Genomic DNA, 22,367 nt, shown 5'->3' on the forward strand with positions numbered 1-22,367 from the left:
ATTTTTTTTTTTATAAATTTGATATGTCGCTAAATGAAAATAAATACATACCAGAAGCAAATTGTATTTATATACTGTAAATATAATTATAAATACGTTATTTAATTAATATAATCAAAATATTAAATACCTATTATGCATTTAAAAACCAACTACATACAAGAAAAAATCTTAAAATACAGAAATATGCCGCAATATATGACTTACGTGTCGAAAGATGTTAAAATATACAAAAAATAAAAAACTGCAAAATAAAACTTTGTATTTCAGATCTATTGACTATATTTAAAAATTGTACCTTAGATACCCAGATACTTTTTGAACAACAACTGTTTGAAAAAAACATAATAATAATCACGTGATAGCGCTATCTTAGATCATATTTCCGTCGATTAGCGCTAGGTGTCATGCCGCAAACGAAGAAGGACTACGACCACGATTAAAGATATACATTAAAGGTATATCTTTTATCGTGACTACGACTCAAAAAAGGCATTGATAAGATGCATCGTTGCGTATCCAATATATTAATCTGTGGTTTAAATGTTTTTAATGATGTATTTGTATTTGTATATAACTATTAAAAATAATTATAATTTGAAGTTTGTTACAATAAATTTAAAAAAGTAAAACCCAATTTTACGTACGATCATACCCCATAGAATAGGTAGTTAAATTCATGTTCTTTGATATTCCAACATAGTGCGTAATCATCATAAACTTAAAAACATAAAACATATGCAAGCGTACTCACGCCGAACTGCTAATCAAATTCAGCAGCTTTTTATCAATTGTCTATAGATTGTTTATCAACTATTATCACAGCAATTAAATCTTAGTCGAAAACTTCAAAATATCATCAACTTATAATTTATTCACATTGGATCGATTCAATAAACCATTTAACTTCTATTCATCATGCAAAGAAATTGAAATGGACTATAAATATGAAGTACAAAAAATGAATTTAGTCTTCCCATAGTAAACTTATTTCCTCTTTTTTTGTACAATTAACAGTACTTATGCATAGGTAATTTTATTTTAAGGTCCTAAAAGAATATCTGATGTTGACTTGGATAAACATCATTCAAACAAATGAAAGTCAATATTCAATATTAGAATTGTACAAGAAAGAGCTTATTAGTATGCCTTCTTATCAAATTCGTGAAATGGACAGATAATTTCATTAAGCATAGTAACCAAAATTTTTGTCAATACACTGGTTTGGAACACATAGGTAAACCTAATCACTTTTTTGAAAAACTTATTTCCTAAAATAATTAATATAGGTAATTAACATCCTGCAAAAAACACCTATTGCAACTCTGTGCCAATAGCCCTTGCTATTATATACTCGTTGCTCATTGGCTCAATTCGGCGAAGCTCGGCAAAAAAAAAATAATAATAATTAAAAAAAAATAATAAATAATAATAAGAATTAAAATAATAGATTTCAACATGGTTACAAAAAGAAAACTATTGATGTTTCACATCAGCCAAAAGTCCTGCAACGGCTCAGTTTTTTGTAAATAATGTAGTTTGTTCAAAAAATAAACCTAATATTTTTTTTGGAAATACTCATTTACTTAAATAATTAAGCCAATTTCTTTTATTTCATCATAAGTCTGAGATCACTATAAGTTTTTTTTTTAAATGTTTTTTTATTACACAAACACTATTCCTGTGGACAACTGATTCTTTCATCTGGTTAATCGAGTCTTGGATGTTTAAATTTTTATAACACTATTTTTACTTTCTTTATTTGTTCAATTCAGGATACTAATGCACATTATTATTTACAGATTTACATGGACCATCTGATGTTGTCTTTGATGTTCACCATTCAATCAAATGAAAGTCAATATTACAATCATACAGCAACAACACTTTTCTTATTTTTTCTTATCAAATTGAGAATTTGACACAGATAATCTCAGTAAGCATAGTTTAATTATACAATTCTCATTATTCAAATTAAAATAAAATATTGTAATCAAAGTCTTAATGAATAATGTGGTTTGTTCACATAGGTAAACCTAACATTTTTTTGGAAATACTCATTTACTTAAATAATTAATAAATCCTGCAATAAACACCTAATGAAACTTAGTGCCTATAGTCTGTTGTTATTCTCCGGTGTTATAGGTTTAACATTATTAATATTATCGTTCATTTTAATGTTCTTTCTTTTTATTTAATTTGCAAAGTCACTAATAGACTTAGGGATCTTGAGAATTTGTATTTGTTGCTTCAACAATAATTATAGTAGTAAATATAAATTATAGTATTTAAATTTAATTATAAGGTATATTAAAGTATTACCACCACAAATGGTGAATCTTTTTTTTAACTCAACGTGTAGTAAAATAATTCATTATGATAAATTTTTTAATTTTCAGTAAAAATAGTTTAAGAAAATCTCTCCCAAATTGGTTGAGTTATAAATTAAAGGTGAAATTTTAAGTAAATTTTTTCTTTTTCGGGAAACCATTTGTTCATTCAATTAATATATCATTGCAATGAAGGATTTATTTGTATTTTTAACATTGGAATGTTCTTTCATTTCATATCAAACACTACATGAGTGTTTTATTTTTTATTTTTTTTATTTTTCCAAAGCCAATTTATTTAATTTAATCATAAGTCTGAGATCACTATAAATTTTATTTAATATGTTTTTTTATTACACAAACACTATTCCTGTGGACAACTAAATCTTTCATCTGGTTAATCGAGTCTTGGATGTTTAACTTTTTATAACACTATTATTACTTTCTTTATTTGTTCAATTCAGGATACTAATGCACATTATTATTTACAGATTTACATGGACCATCTGATGTTGTCTTTGATGTTCACCATTCAATCAAATCAAAGTCAATATTACAATTATACAGCAACAACACTTTTATTATTTTTTCTTATCAAAATTGAGAATTTGACACAGATAATCTCAGTAAGCATAGTTTAATTATACAATTCTCATTATTCAAATTAAAATAAAATATTGTAATCAAAGTCTTAATGAATAATGTGGTTTGTTCACATAGGTAAACCTAACATTTTTTTGGAAATACTCATTTACTTAAATAATTAATAAATCCTGCAATAAACACCTAATGAAACTTAGTGCCTATAGTCTGTGGTTATTCTCCAGTGTTATAGGTTTAACATTATTAATATTATCGTTCATTTAAATGTTCTTTCTTTTTATTTAATTTGCAATGTCACTAATAGACTTAGGGATCTTGAGAATTTGTATTTGTTGCTTCAACAATAATTATAGTAGTAAATATAAATTATAGTATTTAAATTTAATTATAAGGTATATTAAAGTATTACCACCACAAATGGTGAATCTTTTTTTTAACTCAACGTGTAGTAAAATAATTCATTATGATAAATTTTTTAATTTTCAGTAAAAATAGTTTAAGAAAATCTCTCCCAAATTGGTTGAGTTATAAATTAAAGGTGAAATTTTAAGTAAATTTTTTCTTTTTCGGGAAACCATTTGTTCATTCAATTAATATATCATTGCAATGAAGGATTTATTTGTATTTTTAACATTGGAATGTTCTTTCATTTCATATCAAACACTACATGAGTGTTTTATTTTTTATTTTTTTTATTTTTCCAAAGCCAATTTATTTAATTTAATCATAAGTCTGAGATCACTATAAATTTTATTTAAAATGTTTTTTTATTACACAAACACTATTCCTGTGGACAACTGAATCTTTCATCTGGTTAATCAAGTCTTGGATGTTTAAATTTTTATAACACTATTTTTACTTTCTTTATTTGTTCAATTCAGGATACTAATGCACATTATTATTTACAGATTTACATGGACCATCTGATGTTGTCTTTGATGTTCACCATTCAATCAAATGAAAGTCAATATTACAATCATACAGCCACAACACTTTTCTTATTTTTTCTTATCAAATTGAGAATTTGACACAGATAATCTCAGTAAGCATAGTTTAATTGTACAATTCTCATTATTCAAATTAATACAAAATATTGTAATCAAAGTCTTAATGAATAATGTGGTTTGTTCACATAGGTAAACCTAACATTTTTTTAGAAATACTCATTTACTTAAATAATTAATAAACCCTGCAATAAACACCTAATGAAACTTAGTGCCTATAGTCTGTGGTTATTCTCCAGTGTTATAGGTTTAACATTATTAATATTATCGTTCATTTAAATGTTCTTTCTTTTTATTTAATTTGCAAAGTCACTAATAGAGATAGGGATCTTGAGAATTTCTATTTGTTGCTTCAACAATAATTATAGTAGTAGTTAATGTAAATTTTAGTATTTAAATTTAATTATAAGGTATATTAAAATATTACCACCACAAATGGTGAATCTTTTTTTTAACTCAACGTGTAGTAAAATAATTAATTATGATAAATTTTTTAATTTTCGGTAAAAATAGTTTAAGAAAATCTCTCCTAAATTGGTTGAGTTACAAATTAAAGGTGAAATTTTAAGTAAATTTTTTCTTTTTCGGGAAACCATTTGTTCATTCAATTAATATATCATTGCAATGAAGGATTTATTTGTATTTTTAACATTGGAATGTTCTTTCATTTCATATCAAACACTACATGAGTGTTTTATTTTTTATTTTTTTTATTTTTCCAAAGCCAATTTATTTAATTTAATCATAAGTCTGAGATCACTATAAATTTTATTTAATATGTTTTTTTATTACACAAACACTATTCCTGTGGACAACTGAATCTTTCATCTGGTTAATCGAGTCTTGGATGTTTAACTTTTTATAACACTATTATTACTTTCTTTATTTGTTCAATTCAGGATACTAATGCACATTATTATTTACAGATTTACATGGACCATCTGATGTTGTCTTTGATGTTCACCATTCAATCAAATCAAAGTCAATATTACAATTATACAGCAACAACACTTTTATTATTTTTTCTTATCAAAATTGAGAATTTGACACAGATAATCTCAGTAAGCATAGTTTAATTATACAATTCTCATTATTCAAATTAAAATAAAATATTGTAATCAAAGTCTTAATGAATAATGTGGTTTGTTCACATAGGTAAACCTAACATTTTTTTGGAAATACTCATTTACTTAAATAATTAATAAATCCTGCAATAAACACCTAATGAAACTTAGTGCCTATAGTCTGTGGTTATTCTCCAGTGTTATAGGTTTAACATTATTAATATTATCGTTCATTTAAATGTTCTTTCTTTTTATTTAATTTGCAATGTCACTAATAGACTTAGGGATCTTGAGAATTTGTATTTGTTGCTTCAACAATAATTATAGTAGTAAATATAAATTATAGTATTTAAATTTAATTATAAGGTATATTAAAGTATTACCACCACAAATGGTGAATCTTTTTTTTAACTCAACGTGTAGTAAAATAATTCATTATGATAAATTTTTTAATTTTCAGTAAAAATAGTTTAAGAAAATCTCTCCCAAATTGGTTGAGTTATAAATTAAAGGTGAAATTTTAAGTAAATTTTTTCTTTTTCGGGAAACCATTTGTTCATTCAATTAATATATCATTGCAATGAAGGATTTATTTGTATTTTTAACATTGGAATGTTCTTTCATTTCATATCAAACACTACATGAGTGTTTTATTTTTTATTTTTTTTATTTTTCCAAAGCCAATTTATTTAATTTAATCATAAGTCTGAGATCACTATAAATTTTATTTAAAATGTTTTTTTATTACACAAACACTATTCCTGTGGACAACTGAATCTTTCATCTGGTTAATCAAGTCTTGGATGTTTAAATTTTTATAACACTATTTTTACTTTCTTTATTTGTTCAATTCAGGATACTAATGCACATTATTATTTACAGATTTACATGGACCATCTGATGTTGTCTTTGATGTTCACCATTCAATCAAATGAAAGTCAATATTACAATCATACAGCCACAACACTTTTCTTATTTTTTCTTATCAAATTGAGAATTTGACACAGATAATCTCAGTAAGCATAGTTTAATTGTACAATTCTCATTATTCAAATTAATACAAAATATTGTAATCAAAGTCTTAATGAATAATGTGGTTTGTTCACATAGGTAAACCTAACATTTTTTTAGAAATACTCATTTACTTAAATAATTAATAAACCCTGCAATAAACACCTAATGAAACTTAGTGCCTATAGTCTGTGGTTATTCTCCAGTGTTATAGGTTTAACATTATTAATATTATCGTTCATTTAAATGTTCTTTCTTTTTATTTAATTTGCAAAGTCACTAATAGAGATAGGGATCTTGAGAATTTCTATTTGTTGCTTCAACAATAATTATAGTAGTAGTTAATGTAAATTTTAGTATTTAAATTTAATTATAAGGTATATTAAAATATTACCACCACAAATGGTGAATCTTTTTTTTAACTCAACGTGTAGTAAAATAATTAATTATGATAAATTTTTTAATTTTCGGTAAAAATAGTTTAAGAAAATCTCTCCTAAATTGGTTGAGTTACAAATTAAAGGTGAAATTTTAAGTTAATTTTTGCTTTTTCGGGAAACCATTTGTTCATTCAATTAATATATCATTGCAATGAATGATTTATTTGTATTTTTAACATTGGAATGTTCTTTCATTTCATATCAAACACTACATAAGTGCTTTATTTTTTATTTTTTTTTGTATTTCCAAAGCCAATTTATTTATTTCATCATAAGTCTGAGATCACTATAAATTTTATTTAATATGTTTTTTTATTACACAAACACTATTCCTGTGGACAACTGAATCTTTCATCTGGTTAATCGAGTCTTGGATGTTTAACTTTTTATAACACTATTATTACTTTCTTTATTTGTTCAATTCAGGATACTAATGCACATTATTATTTACAGATTTACATGGACCATCTGATGTTGTCTTTGATGTTCACCATTCAATCAAATGAAAGTCAATATTACAATCATACAGCAACAACACTTTTCTTATTTTTTCTTATCAAATTGAGAATTTGACACAGATAATCTCAGTAAGCATAGTTTAATTATACAATTCTCATTATTCAAATTAAAATAAAACATTGTAATCAAAGTCTTAATGAATAATGTGGTTTGTTCACAAAGGTAAACCTAACATTTTTTTGGAAATACTCATTTACTTAAATAATTAATAAATCCTGCAATAAACACCTAATGAAACTTAGTGCCTATAGTCTGTTGTTATTCTCCGGTGTTATAGGTTTAACATTATTAATATTATCGTTCATTTTAATGTTCTTTCTTTTTATTTAATTTGTAAAGTCACTAATAGAGATAGGGATCTTGAGAATTTCTATTTGTTGCTTCAACAATAATTATAGTAGTAGTTAATGTAAATTTTAGTATTTAAATTTAATTATAAGGTATATTAAAATATTACCACCACAAATGGTGAATCTTTTTTTTAATTCAACGTGTAGTAAAATAATTCATTATGATAAATTTTTTAATTTTCAGTAAAAAAAGTTTAAGAAAATCTCTCCCAAATTGGTTGAGTTATAAATTAAAGGTGAAATTTTAAGTAAATTTTTTCTTTTTCGGGAAACCATTTGTTCATTCAATTAATATATCATTGCAATGAAGGATTTATTTGTATTTTTAACATTGGAATGTTCTTTCATTTCATATCAAACACTACATGAGTGTTTTATTTTTTATTTTTTTTATTTTTCCAAAGCCAAATTATTTAATTTAATCATAAGTCTGAGATCACTATAAATTTTATTTAAAATGTTTTTTTATTACACAAACACTATTCCTGTGGACAACTGAATCTTTCATCTGGTTAATCGAGTCTTGGATGTTTAAATTTTTATAACACTATTATTACTTTCTTTATTTGTTCAATTCAGGATACTAATGCACATTATTATTTACAGATTTACATGGACCATCTGATGTTGTCTTTGATGTTCACCATTCAATCAAATGAAAGTCAATATTACAATCATACAGCAACAACACTTTTCTTATTTTTTCTTATCAAATTGAGAATTTGACACAGATAATCTCAGTAAGCATAGTTTAATTATACAATTCTCATTATTCAAATTAAAATAAAATATTGTAATCAAAGTCTTAATGAATAATGTGGTTTGTTCACATAGGTAAACCTAACATTTTTTTGGAAATACTCATTTACTTAAATAATTAATAAATCCTGCAATAAACACCTAATGAAACTTAGTGCCTATAGTCTGTTGTTATTCTCCGGTGTTATAGGTTTAACATTATTAATATTATCGTTCATTTTAATGTTCTTTCTTTTTATTTAATTTGCAAAGTCACTAATAGACTTAGGGATCTTGAGAATTTGTATTTGTTGCTTCAACAATAATTATAGTAGTAAATATAAATTATAGTATTTAAATTTAATTATAAGGTATATTAAAGTATTACCACCACAAATGGTGAATCTTTTTTTTAACTCAACGTGTAGTAAAATAATTCATTATGATAAATTTTTTAATTTTCAGTAAAAATAGTTTAAGAAAATCTCTCCCAAATTGGTTGAGTTATAAATTAAAGGTGAAATTTTAAGTAAATTTTTTCTTTTTCGGGAAACCATTTGTTCATTCAATTAATATATCATTGCAATGAAGGATTTATTTGTATTTTTAACATTGGAATGTTCTTTCATTTCATATCAAACACTACATGAGTGTTTTATTTTTTATTTTTTTTATTTTTCCAAAGCCAATTTATTTAATTTAATCATAAGTCTGAGATCACTATAAATTTTATTTAAAATGTTTTTTTATTACACAAACACTATTCCTGTGGACAACTGAATCTTTCATCTGGTTAATCGAGTCTTGGATGTTTAACTTTTTATAACACTATTATTACTTTCTTTATTTGTTCAATTCAGGATACTAATGCACATTATTATTTACAGATTAACATGGACCATCTGATGTTGTCTTTGATGTTCACCATTTAATCAAATGAAAGTCAATAATACAATCATACAGCAACAACACTTTTATTATTTTTTCTTATCAAATTGAGAATTTGACACAGATAATCTCAGTAAGCATAGTTTAATTGTACAATTCTCATTATTCAAATTAATACAAAATATTGTAATCAAAGTCTTAATGAATAATGTGGTTTGTTCACATAGGTAAACCTAACATTTTTTTAGAAATACTCATTTACTTAAATAATTAATAAACCCTGCAATAAACACCTAATGAAACTTAGTGCCTATAGTCTGTGGTTATTCTCCAGTGTTATAGGTTTAACATTATTAATATTATCGTTCATTTAAATGTTCTTTCTTTTTATTTAATTTGCAAAGTCACTAATAGAGATAGGGATCTTGAGAATTTCTATTTGTTGCTTCAACAATAATTATAGTAGTAGTTAATGTAAATTTTAGTATTTAAATTTAATTATAAGGTATATTAAAATATTACCACCACAAATTGTGAATCTTTTTTTTAACTCAACGTGTAGTAAAATAATTAATTATGATAAATTTTTTAATTTTCGGTAAAAATAGTTTAAGAAAATCTCTCCTAAATTGGTTGAGTTACAAATTAAAGGTGAAATTTTAAGTTAATTTTTGCTTTTTCGGGAAACCATTTGTTCATTCAATTAATATATCATTGCAATGAATGATTTATTTGTATTTTTAACATTGGAATGTTCTTTCATTTCATATCAAACACTACATAAGTGCTTTATTTTTTATTTTTTTTTGTATTTCCAAAGCCAATTTATTTATTTCATCATAAGTCTGAGATCACTATAAATTTTATTTAATATGTTTTTTTATTACACAAACACTATTCCTGTGGACAACTGAATCTTTCATCTGGTTAATCGAGTCTTGGATGTTTAACTTTTTATAACACTATTATTACTTTCTTTATTTGTTCAATTCAGGATACTAATGCACATTATTATTTACAGATTTACATGGACCATCTGATGTTGTCTTTGATGTTCACCATTCAATCAAATGAAAGTCAATATTACAATCATACAGCAACAACACTTTTCTTATTTTTTCTTATCAAATTGAGAATTTGACACAGATAATCTCAGTAAGCATAGTTTAATTATACAATTCTCATTATTCAAATTAAAATAAAATATTGTAATCAAAGTCTTAATGAATAATGTGGTTTGTTCACATAGGTAAACCTAACATTTTTTTGGAAATACTCATTTACTTAAATAATTAATAAATCCTGCAATAAACACCTAATGAAACTTAGTGCCTATAGTCTGTTGTTATTCTCCGGTGTTATAGGTTTAACATTATTAATATTATCGTTCATTTTAATGTTCTTTCTTTTTATTTAATTTGCAAAGTCACTAATAGACTTAGGGATCTTGAGAATTTGTATTTGTTGCTTCAACAATAATTATAGTAGTAAATATAAATTATAGTATTTAAATTTAATTATAAGGTATATTAAAGTATTACCACCACAAATGGTGAATCTTTTTTTTAACTCAACGTGTAGTAAAATAATTCATTATGATAAATTTTTTAATTTTCAGTAAAAATAGTTTAAGAAAATCTCTCCCAAATTGGTTGAGTTATAAATTAAAGGTGAAATTTCAAGTAAATTTTTTCTTTTTCGGGAAACCATTTGTTCATTCAATTAATATATCATTGCAATGAAGGATTTATTTGTATTTTTAACATTGGAATGTTCTTTCATTTCATATCAAACACTACATGAGTGTTTTATTTTTTATTTTTTTTATTTTTCCAAAGCCAATTTATTTAATTTAATCATAAGTCTGAGATCACTATAAATTTTATTTAAAATGTTTTTTTATTACACAAACACTATTCCTGTGGACAACTGAATCTTTCATCTGGTTAATCGAGTCTTGGATGTTTAACTTTTTATAACACTATTATTACTTTCTTTATTTGTTCAATTCAGGATACTAATGCACATTATTATTTACAGATTAACATGGACCATCTGATGTTGTCTTTGATGTTCACCATTTAATCAAATGAAAGTCAATAATACAATCATACAGCAACAACACTTTTATTATTTTTTCTTATCAAATTGAGAATTTGACACAGATAATCTCAGTAAGCATAGTTTAATTGTACAATTCTCATTATTCAAATTAATACAAAATATTGTAATCAAAGTCTTAATGAATAATGTGGTTTGTTCACATAGGTAAACCTAACATTTTTTTAGAAATACTCATTTACTTAAATAATTAATAAACCCTGCAATAAACACCTAATGAAACTTAGTGCCTATAGTCTGTGGTTATTCTCCAGTGTTATAGGTTTAACATTATTAATATTATCGTTCATTTAAATGTTCTTTCTTTTTATTTAATTTGCAAAGTCACTAATAGAGATAGGGATCTTGAGAATTTCTATTTGTTGCTTCAACAATAATTATAGTAGTAGTTAATGTAAATTTTAGTATTTAAATTTAATAATAAGGTATATTAAAATATTACCACCACAAATTGTGAATCTTTTTTTTAACTCAACGTGTAGTAAAATAATTAATTATGATAAATTTTTTAATTTTCGGTAAAAATAGTTTAAGAAAATCTCTCCTAAATTGGTTGAGTTACAAATTAAAGGTGAAATTTTAAGTTAATTTTTGCTTTTTCGGGAAACCATTTGTTCATTCAATTAATATATCATTGCAATGAAGGATTTATTTGTATTTTTAACATTGGAATGTTCTTTCATTTCATATCAAACACTACATGAGTGTTTTATTTTTTATTTTTTTTATTTTTCCAAAGCCAATTTATTTAATTTAATCATAAGTCTGAGATCACTATAAATTTTATTTAAAATGTTTTTTTATTACACAAACACTATTCCTGTGGACAACTGAATCTTTCATCTGGTTAATCGAGTCTTGGATGTTTAACTTTTTATAACACTATTATTACTTTCTTTATTTGTTCAATTCAGGATACTAATGCACATTATTATTTACAGATTAACATGGACCATCTGATGTTGTCTTTGATGTTCACCATTTAATCAAATGAAAGTCAATAATACAATCATACAGCAACAACACTTTTATTATTTTTTCTTATCAAATTGAGAATTTGACACAGATAATCTCAGTAAGCATAGTTTAATTGTACAATTCTCATTATTCAAATTAATACAAAATATTGTAATCAAAGTCTTAATGAATAATGTGGTTTGTTCACATAGGTAAACCTAACATTTTTTTAGAAATACTCATTTACTTAAATAATTAATAAACCCTGCAATAAACACCTAATGAAACTTAGTGCCTATAGTCTGTGGTTATTCTCCAGTGTTATAGGTTTAACATTATTAATATTATCGTTCATTTAAATGTTCTTTCTTTTTATTTAATTTGCAAAGTCACTAATAGAGATAGGGATCTTGAGAATTTCTATTTGTTGCTTCAACAATAATTATAGTAGTAGTTAATGTAAATTTTAGTATTTAAATTTAATTATAAGGTATATTAAAATATTACCACCACAAATTGTGAATCTTTTTTTTAACTCAACGTGTAGTAAAATAATTAATTATGATAAATTTTTTAATTTTCGGTAAAAATAGTTTAAGAAAATCTCTCCTAAATTGGTTGAGTTACAAATTAAAGGTGAAATTTTAAGTTAATTTTTGCTTTTTCGGGAAACCATTTGTTCATTCAATTAATATATCATTGCAATGAATGATTTATTTGTATTTTTAACATTGGAATGTTCTTTCATTTCATATCAAACACTACATAAGTGCTTTATTTTTTATTTTTTTTTGTATTTCCAAAGCCAATTTATTTATTTCATCATAAGTCTGAGATCACTATAAATTTTATTTAATATGTTTTTTTATTACACAAACACTATTCCTGTGGACAACTGAATCTTTCATCTGGTTAATCGAGTCTTGGATGTTTAACTTTTTATAACACTATTATTACTTTCTTTATTTGTTCAATTCAGGATACTAATGCACATTATTATTTACAGATTTACATGGACCATCTGATGTTGTCTTTGATGTTCACCATTCAATCAAATGAAAGTCAATATTACAATCATACAGCAACAACACTTTTCTTATTTTTTCTTATCAAATTGAGAATTTGACACAGATAATCTCAGTAAGCATAGTTTAATTATACAATTCTCATTATTCAAATTAAAATAAAATATTGTAATCAAAGTCTTAATGAATAACGTGGTTTGTTCACATAGGTAAACCTAACATTTTTTTGGAAATACTCATTTACTTAAATAATTAATAAATCCTGCAATAAACACCTAATGAAACTTAGTGCCTATAGTCTGTTGTTATTCTCCGGTGTTATAGGTTTAACATTATTAATATTATCGTTCATTTTAATGTTCTATCTTTTTATTTAATTTGCAAAGTCACTAATAGAGAGAGGGATCTTGAGAATTTCTATTTGTTGCTTCAACAATAATTATAGTAGTAGTTAATGTAAATTTTAGTATTTAAATTTAATTATAAGGTATATTAAAATATTACCACCACAAATGGTGAATCTTTTTTTTAATTCAACGTGTAGTAAAATAATTCATTATGATAAATTTTTTAATTTTCAGTAAAAAAAGTTTAAGAAAATCTCTCCCAAATTGGTTGAGTTATAAATTAAAGGTGAAATTTCAAGTAAATTTTTTCTTTTTCGGGAAACCATTTGTTCATTCAATTAATATATCATTGCAATGAAGGATTTATTTGTATTTTTAACATTGGAATGTTCTTTCATTTCATATCAAACACTACATGAGTGTTTTATTTTTTATTTTTTTTTATTTTTCCAAAGCCAATTTATTTAATTTAATCATAAGTCTGAGATCACTATAAATTTTATTTAAAATGTTTTTTTATTACACAAACACTATTCCTGTGGACAACTGAATCTTTCATCTGGTTAATCGAGTCTTGGATGTTTAAATTTTTATAACACTATTATTACTTTCTTTATTTGTTCAATTCAGGATACTAATGCACATTATTATTTACAGATTTACATGGACCATCTGATGTTGTCTTTGATGTTCACCATTCAATCAAATGAAAGTCAATATTACAATCATACAGCAACAACACTTTTCTTATTTTTTCTTATCAAATTGAGAATTTGACACAGATAATCTCAGTAAGCATAGTTTAATTATACAATTCTCATTATTCAAATTAAAATAAAATATTGTAATCAAAGTCTTAATGAATAATGTGGTTTGTTCACATAGGTAAACCTAACATTTTTTTGGAAATACTCATTTACTTAAATAATTAATAAATCCTGCAATAAACACCTAATGAAACTTAGTGCCTATAGTCTGTTGTTATTCTCCGGTGTTATAGGTTTAACATTATTAATATTATCGTTCATTTTAATGTTCTTTCTTTTTATTTAATTTGCAAAGTCACTAATAGACTTAGGGATCTTGAGAATTTGTATTTGTTGCTTCAACAATAATTATAGTAGTAAATATAAATTATAGTATTTAAATTTAATTATAAGGTATATTAAAGTATTACCACCACAAATGGTGAATCTTTTTTTTAACTCAACGTGTAGTAAAATAATTCATTATGATAAATTTTTTAATTTTCAGTAAAAATAGTTTAAGAAAATCTCTCCCAAATTGGTTGAGTTATAAATTAAAGGTGAAATTTCAAGTAAATTTTTTCTTTTTCGGGAAACCATTTGTTCATTCAATTAATATATCATTGCAATGAAGGATTTATTTGTATTTTTAACATTGGAATGTTCTTTCATTTCATATCAAACACTACATGAGTGTTTTATTTTTTATTTTTTTTATTTTTCCAAAGCCAATTTATTTAATTTAATCATAAGTCTGAGATCACTATAAATTTTATTTAAAATGTTTTTTTATTACACAAACACTATTCCTGTGGACAACTGAATCTTTCATCTGGTTAATCGAGTCTTGGATGTTTAACTTTTTATAACACTATTATTACTTTCTTTATTTGTTCAATTCAGGATACTAATGCACATTATTATTTACAGATTAACATGGACCATCTGATGTTGTCTTTGATGTTCACCATTTAATCAAATGAAAGTCAATAATACAATCATACAGCAACAACACTTTTATTATTTTTTCTTATCAAATTGAGAATTTGACACAGATAATCTCAGTAAGCATAGTTTAATTGTACAATTCTCATTATTCAAATTAATACAAAATATTGTAATCAAAGTCTTAATGAATAATGTGGTTTGTTCACATAGGTAAACCTAACATTTTTTTAGAAATACTCATTTACTTAAATAATTAATAAACCCTGCAATAAACACCTAATGAAACTTAGTGCCTATAGTCTGTGGTTATTCTCCAGTGTTATAGGTTTAACATTATTAATATTATCGTTCATTTAAATGTTCTTTCTTTTTATTTAATTTGCAAAGTCACTAATAGAGATAGGGATCTTGAGAATTTCTATTTGTTGCTTCAACAATAATTATAGTAGTAGTTAATGTAAATTTTAGTATTTAAATTTAATAATAAGGTATATTAAAATATTACCACCACAAATTGTGAATCTTTTTTTTAACTCAACGTGTAGTAAAATAATTAATTATGATAAATTTTTTAATTTTCGGTAAAAATAGTTTAAGAAAATCTCTCCTAAATTGGTTGAGTTACAAATTAAAGGTGAAATTTTAAGTTAATTTTTGCTTTTTCGGGAAACCATTTGTTCATTCAATTAATATATCATTGCAATGAATGATTTATTTGTATTTTTAACATTGGAATGTTCTTTCATTTCATATCAAACACTACATAAGTGCTTTATTTTTTATTTTTGTTTGTATTTCCAAAGCCAATTTATTTATTTCATCATAAGTCTGAGATCACTATAAATTTTATTTAATATGTTTTTTTATTACACAAACACTATTCCTGTGGACAACTGAATCTTTCATCTGGTTAATCGAGTCTTGGATGTTTAACTTTTTATAACACTATTATTACTTTCTTTATTTGTTCAATTCAGGATACTAATGCACATTATTATTTACAGATTTACATGGACCATCTGATGTTGTCTTTGATGTTCACCATTCAATCAAATGAAAGTCAATATTACAATCATACAGCAACAACACTTTTCTTATTTTTTCTTATCAAATTGAGAATTTGACACAGATAATCTCAGTAAGCATAGTTTAATTATACAATTCTCATTATTCAAATTAAAATAAAATATTGTAATCAAAGTCTTAATGAATAATGTGGTTTGTTCACATAGGTAAACCTAACATTTTTTTGGAAATACTCATTTACTTAAATAATTAATAAATCCTGCAATAAACACCTAATGAAACTTAGTGCCTATAGTCTGTTGTTATTCTCCGGTGTTATAGGTTTAACATTATTAATATTATCGTTCATTTTAATGTTCTTTCTTTTTATTTAATTTGCAAAGTCACTAATAGACTTAGGGATCTTGAGAATTTGTATTTGTTGCTTCAACAATAATTATAGTAGTAAATATAAATTATAGTATTTAAATTTAATTATAAGGTATATTAAAGTATTACCACCACAAATGGTGAATCTTTTTTTTAACTCAACGTGTAGTAAAATAATTCATTATGATAAATTTTTTAATTTTCAGTAAAAATAGTTTAAGAAAATCTCTCCCAAATTGGTTGAGTTATAAATTAAAGGTGAAATTTTAAGTAAATTTTTTCTTTTTCGGGAAACCATTTGTTCATTCAATTAATATATCATTGCAATGAAGGATTTATTTATATTTTTAACATTGGAATGTTCTTTCATTTCATATCAAACACTACATGAGTGTTTTATTTTTTATTTTTTTTATTTTTCCAAAGCCAATTTATTTAATTTAATCATAAGTCTGAGATCACTATAAATTTTATTTAAAATGTTTTTTTATTACACAAACACTATTCCTGTGGACAACTGAATCTTTCATCTGGTTAATCGAGTCTTGGATGTTTAACTTTTTATAACACTATTATTACTTTCTTTATTTGTTCAATTCAGGATACTAATGCACATTATTATTTACAGATTAACATGGACCATCTGATGTTGTCTTTGATGTTCACCATTTAATCAAATGAAAGTCAATAATACAATCATACAGCAACAACACTTTTATTATTTTTTCTTATCAAATTGAGAATTTGACACAGATAATCTCAGTAAGCATAGTTTAATTGTACAATTCTCATTATTCAAATTAATACAAAATATTGTAATCAAAGTCTTAATGAATAATGTGGTTTGTTCACATAGGTAAACCTAACATTTTTTTAGAAATACTCATTTACTTAAATAATTAATAAACCCTGCAATAAACACCTAATGAAACTTAGTGCCTATAGTCTGTGGTTATTCTCCAGTGTTATAGGTTTAACATTATTAATATTATCGTTCATTTAAATGTTCTTTCTTTTTATTTAATTTGCAAAGTCACTAATAGAGATAGGGATCTTGAGAATTTCTATTTGTTGCTTCAACAATAATTATAGTAGTAGTTAATGTAAATTTTAGTATTTAAATTTAATAATAAGGTATATTAAAATATTACCACCACAAATTGTGAATCTTTTTTTTAACTCAACGTGTAGTAAAATAATTAATTATGATAAATTTTTTAATTTTCGGTAAAAATAGTTTAAGAAAATCTCTCCTAAATTGGTTGAGTTACAAATTAAAGGTGAAATTTTAAGTTAATTTTTGCTTTTTCGGGAAACCATTTGTTCATTCAATTAATATATCATTGCAATGAATGATTTATTTGTATTTTTAACATTGGAATGTTCTTTCATTTCATATCAAACACTACATAAGTGCTTTATTTTTTATTTTTGTTTGTATTTCCAAAGCCAATTTATTTATTTCATCATAAGTCTGAGATCACTATAAATTTTATTTAATATGTTTTTTTATTACACAAACACTATTCCTGTGGACAACTGAATCTTTCATCTGGTTAATCGAGTCTTGGATGTTTAACTTTTTATAACACTATTATTACTTTCTTTATTTGTTCAATTCAGGATACTAATGCACATTATTATTTACAGATTTACATGGACCATCTGATGTTGTCTTTGATGTTCACCATTCAATCAAATGAAAGTCAATATTACAATCATACAGCAACAACACTTTTCTTATTTTTTCTTATCAAATTGAGAATTTGACACAGATAATCTCAGTAAGCATAGTTTAATTATACAATTCTCATTATTCAAATTAAAATAAAATATTGTAATCAAAGTCTTAATGAATAATGTGGTTTGTTCACATAGGTAAACCTAACATTTTTTTGGAAATACTCATTTACTTAAATAATTAATAAATCCTGCAATAAACACCTAATGAAACTTAGTGCCTATAGTCTGTTGTTATTCTCCGGTGTTATAGGTTTAACATTATTAATATTATCGTTCATTTTAATGTTCTATCTTTTTATTTAATTTGCAAAGTCACTAATAGAGAGAGGGATCTTGAGAATTTCTATTTGTTGCTTCAACAATAATTATAGTAGTAGTTAATGTAAATTTTAGTATTTAAATTTAATTATAAGGTATATTAAAATATTACCACCACAAATGGTGAATCTTTTTTTTAATTCAACGTGTAGTAAAATAATTCATTATGATAAATTTTTTAATTTTCAGTAAAAAAAGTTTAAGAAAATCTCTCCCAAATTGGTTGAGTTATAAATTAAAGGTGAAATTTCAAGTAAATTTTTTCTTTTTCGGGAAACCATTTGTTCATTCAATTAATATATCATTGCAATGAAGGATTTATTTGTATTTTTAACATTGGAATGTTCTTTCATTTCATATCAAACACTACATGAGTGTTTTATTTTTTATTTTTTTTTATTTTTCCAAAGCCAATTTATTTAATTTAATCATAAGTCTGAGATCACTATAAATTTTATTTAAAATGTTTTTTTATTACACAAACACTATTCCTGTGGACAACTGAATCTTTCATCTGGTTAATCGAGTCTTGGATGTTTAAATTTTTATAACACTATTATTACTTTCTTTATTTGTTCAATTCAGGATACTAATGCACATTATTATTTACAGATTTACATGGACCATCTGATGTTGTCTTTGATGTTCACCATTCAATCAAATGAAAGTCAATATTACAATCATACAGCAACAACACTTTTCTTATTTTTTCTTATCAAATTGAGAATTTGACACAGATAATCTCAGTAAGCATAGTTTAATTATACAATTCTCATTATTCAAATTAAAATAAAATATTGTAATCAAAGTCTTAATGAATAATGTGGTTTGTTCACATAGGTAAACCTAACATTTTTTTGGAAATACTCATTTACTTAAATAATTAATAAATCCTGCAATAAACACCTAATGAAACTTAGTGCCTATAGTCTGTTGTTATTCTCCGGTGTTATAGGTTTAACATTATTAATATTATCGTTCATTTTAATGTTCTTTCTTTTTATTTAATTTGCAAAGTCACTAATAGAGATAGGGATCTTGAGAATTTCTATTTGTTGCTTCAACAATAATTATAGTAGTAGTTAATGTAAATTTTAGTATTTAAATTTAATAATAAGGTATATTAAAATATTACCACCACAAATTGTGAATCTTTTTTTTAACTCAACGTGTAGTAAAATAATTAATTATGATAAATTTTTTAATTTTCGGTAAAAATAGTTTAAGAAAATCTCTCCTGTTTTTTATAACACTATTATTACTTTCTTTATTTGTTCAATTCAGGATACTAATGCACATTATTATTTACAGATTAACATGGACCATCTGATGTTGTCTTTGATGTTCACCATTTAATCAAATGAAAGTCAATAATACAATCATACAGCAACAACACTTTTATTATTTTTTCTTATCAAATTGAGAATTTGACACAGATAATCTCAGTAAGCATAGTTTAATTGTACAATTCTCAATATTCAAATTAAAATAAAATATTGTAATCAAAGTCTTAATGAATAATGTGGTTTGTTCACATAGGTAAACCTAACATTTTTTTGGAAATACTCATTTACTTAAATAATTAATAAATCCTGCAATAAACACCTAATGAAACTTAGTGCCTATAGTCTGTTGTTATTCTCCGGTGTTATAGGTTTAACATTATTAATATTATCGTTCATTTTAATGTTCTTTCTTTTTATTTAATTTGCAAAGTCACTAATAGAGATAGGGATCTTGAGAATTTCTATTTGTTGCTTCAACAATAATTATAGTAGTAGTTAATGTAAATTTTAGTATTTAAATTTAATAATAAGGTATATTAAAATATTACCACCACAAATTGTGAATCTTTTTTTTAACTCAACGTGTAGTAAAATAATTAATTATGATAAATTTTTTAATTTTCGGTAAAAATAGTTTAAGAAAATCTCTCCTAAATTGGTTGAGTTACAAATTAAAGGTGAAATTTTAAGTTAATTTTTGCTTTTTCGGGAAACCATTTGTTCATTCAATTAATATATCATTGCAATGAAGGATTTATTTGTATTTTTAACATTGGAATGTTCTTTCATTTCATATCAAACACTACATGAGTGTTTTATTTTTTATTTTTTTTATTTTTCCAAAGCCAATTTATTTAATTTAATCATAAGTCTGAGATCACTATAAATTTTATTTAAAATGTTTTTTTATTACACAAACACTATTCCTGTGGACAACTGAATCTTTCATCTGGTTAATCGAGTCTTGGATGTTTAACTTTTTATAACACTATTATTACTTTCTTTATTTGTTCAATTCAGGATACTAATGCACATTATTATTTACAGATTAACATGGACCATCTGATGTTGTCTTTGATGTTCACCATTTAATCAAATGAAAGTCAATAATACAATCATACAGCAACAACACTTTTATTATTTTTTCTTATCAAATTGAGAATTTGACACAGATAATCTCAGTAAGCATAGTTTAATTGTACAATTCTCAATATTCAAATTAATACAAAATATTGTAATCAAAGTCTTAATGAATAATGTGGTTTGTTCACATAGGTAAACCTAACATTTTTTTAGAAATACTCATTTACTTAAATAATTAATAAACCCTGCAATAAACACCTAATGAAACTTAGTGCCTATAGTCTGTGGTTATTCTCCAGTGTTATAGGTTTAACATTATTAATATTATCGTTCATTTAAATGTTCTTTCTTTTTATTTAATTTGCAAAGTCACTAATAGAGATAGGGATCTTGAGAATTTCTATTTGTTGCTTCAACAATAATTATAGTAGTAGTTAATGTAAATTTTAGTATTTAAATTTAATTATAAGGTATATTAAAATATTACCACCACAAATTGTGAATCTTTTTTTTAACTCAACGTGTAGTAAAATAATTAATTATGATAAATTTTTTAATTTTCGGTAAAAATAGTTTAAGAAAATCTCTCCTAAATTGGTTGAGTTACAAATTAAAGGTGAAATTTTAAGTTAATTTTTGCTTTTTCGGGAAACCATTTGTTCATTCAATTAATATATCATTGCAATGAATGATTTATTTGTATTTTTAACATTGGAATGTTCTTTCATTTCATATCAAACACTACATAAGTGCTTTATTTTTTATTTTTTTTTGTATTTCCAAAGCCAATTTATTTATTTCATCATAAGTCTGAGATCACTATAAATTTTATTTAATATGTTTTTTTATTACACAAACACTATTCCTGTGGACAACTGAATCTTTCATCTGGTTAATCGAGTCTTGGATGTTTAACTTTTTATAACACTATTATTACTTTCTTTATTTGTTCAATTCAGGATACTAATGCACATTATTATTTACAGATTTACATGGACCATCTGATGTTGTCTTTGATGTTCACCATTCAATCAAATGAAAGTCAATATTACAATCATACAGCAACAACACTTTTCTTATTTTTTCTTATCAAATTGAGAATTTGACACAGATAATCTCAGTAAGCATAGTTTAATTATACAATTCTCATTATTCAAATTAAAATAAAATATTGTAATCAAAGTCTTAATGAATAACGTGGTTTGTTCACATAGGTAAACCTAACATTTTTTTGGAAATACTCATTTACTTAAATAATTAATAAATCCTGCAATAAACACCTAATGAAACTTAGTGCCTATAGTCTGTTGTTATTCTCCGGTGTTATAGGTTTAACATTATTAATATTATCGTTCATTTTAATGTTCTATCTTTTTATTTAATTTGCAAAGTCACTAATAGAGAGAGGGATCTTGAGAATTTCTATTTGTTGCTTCAACAATAATTATAGT

This window comes from Rhopalosiphum padi, chromosome 3 (genome assembly GCF_020882245.1).
Source record: "Rhopalosiphum padi isolate XX-2018 chromosome 3, ASM2088224v1, whole genome shotgun sequence".
NCBI lineage: Eukaryota > Metazoa > Arthropoda > Insecta > Hemiptera > Aphididae > Rhopalosiphum > Rhopalosiphum padi.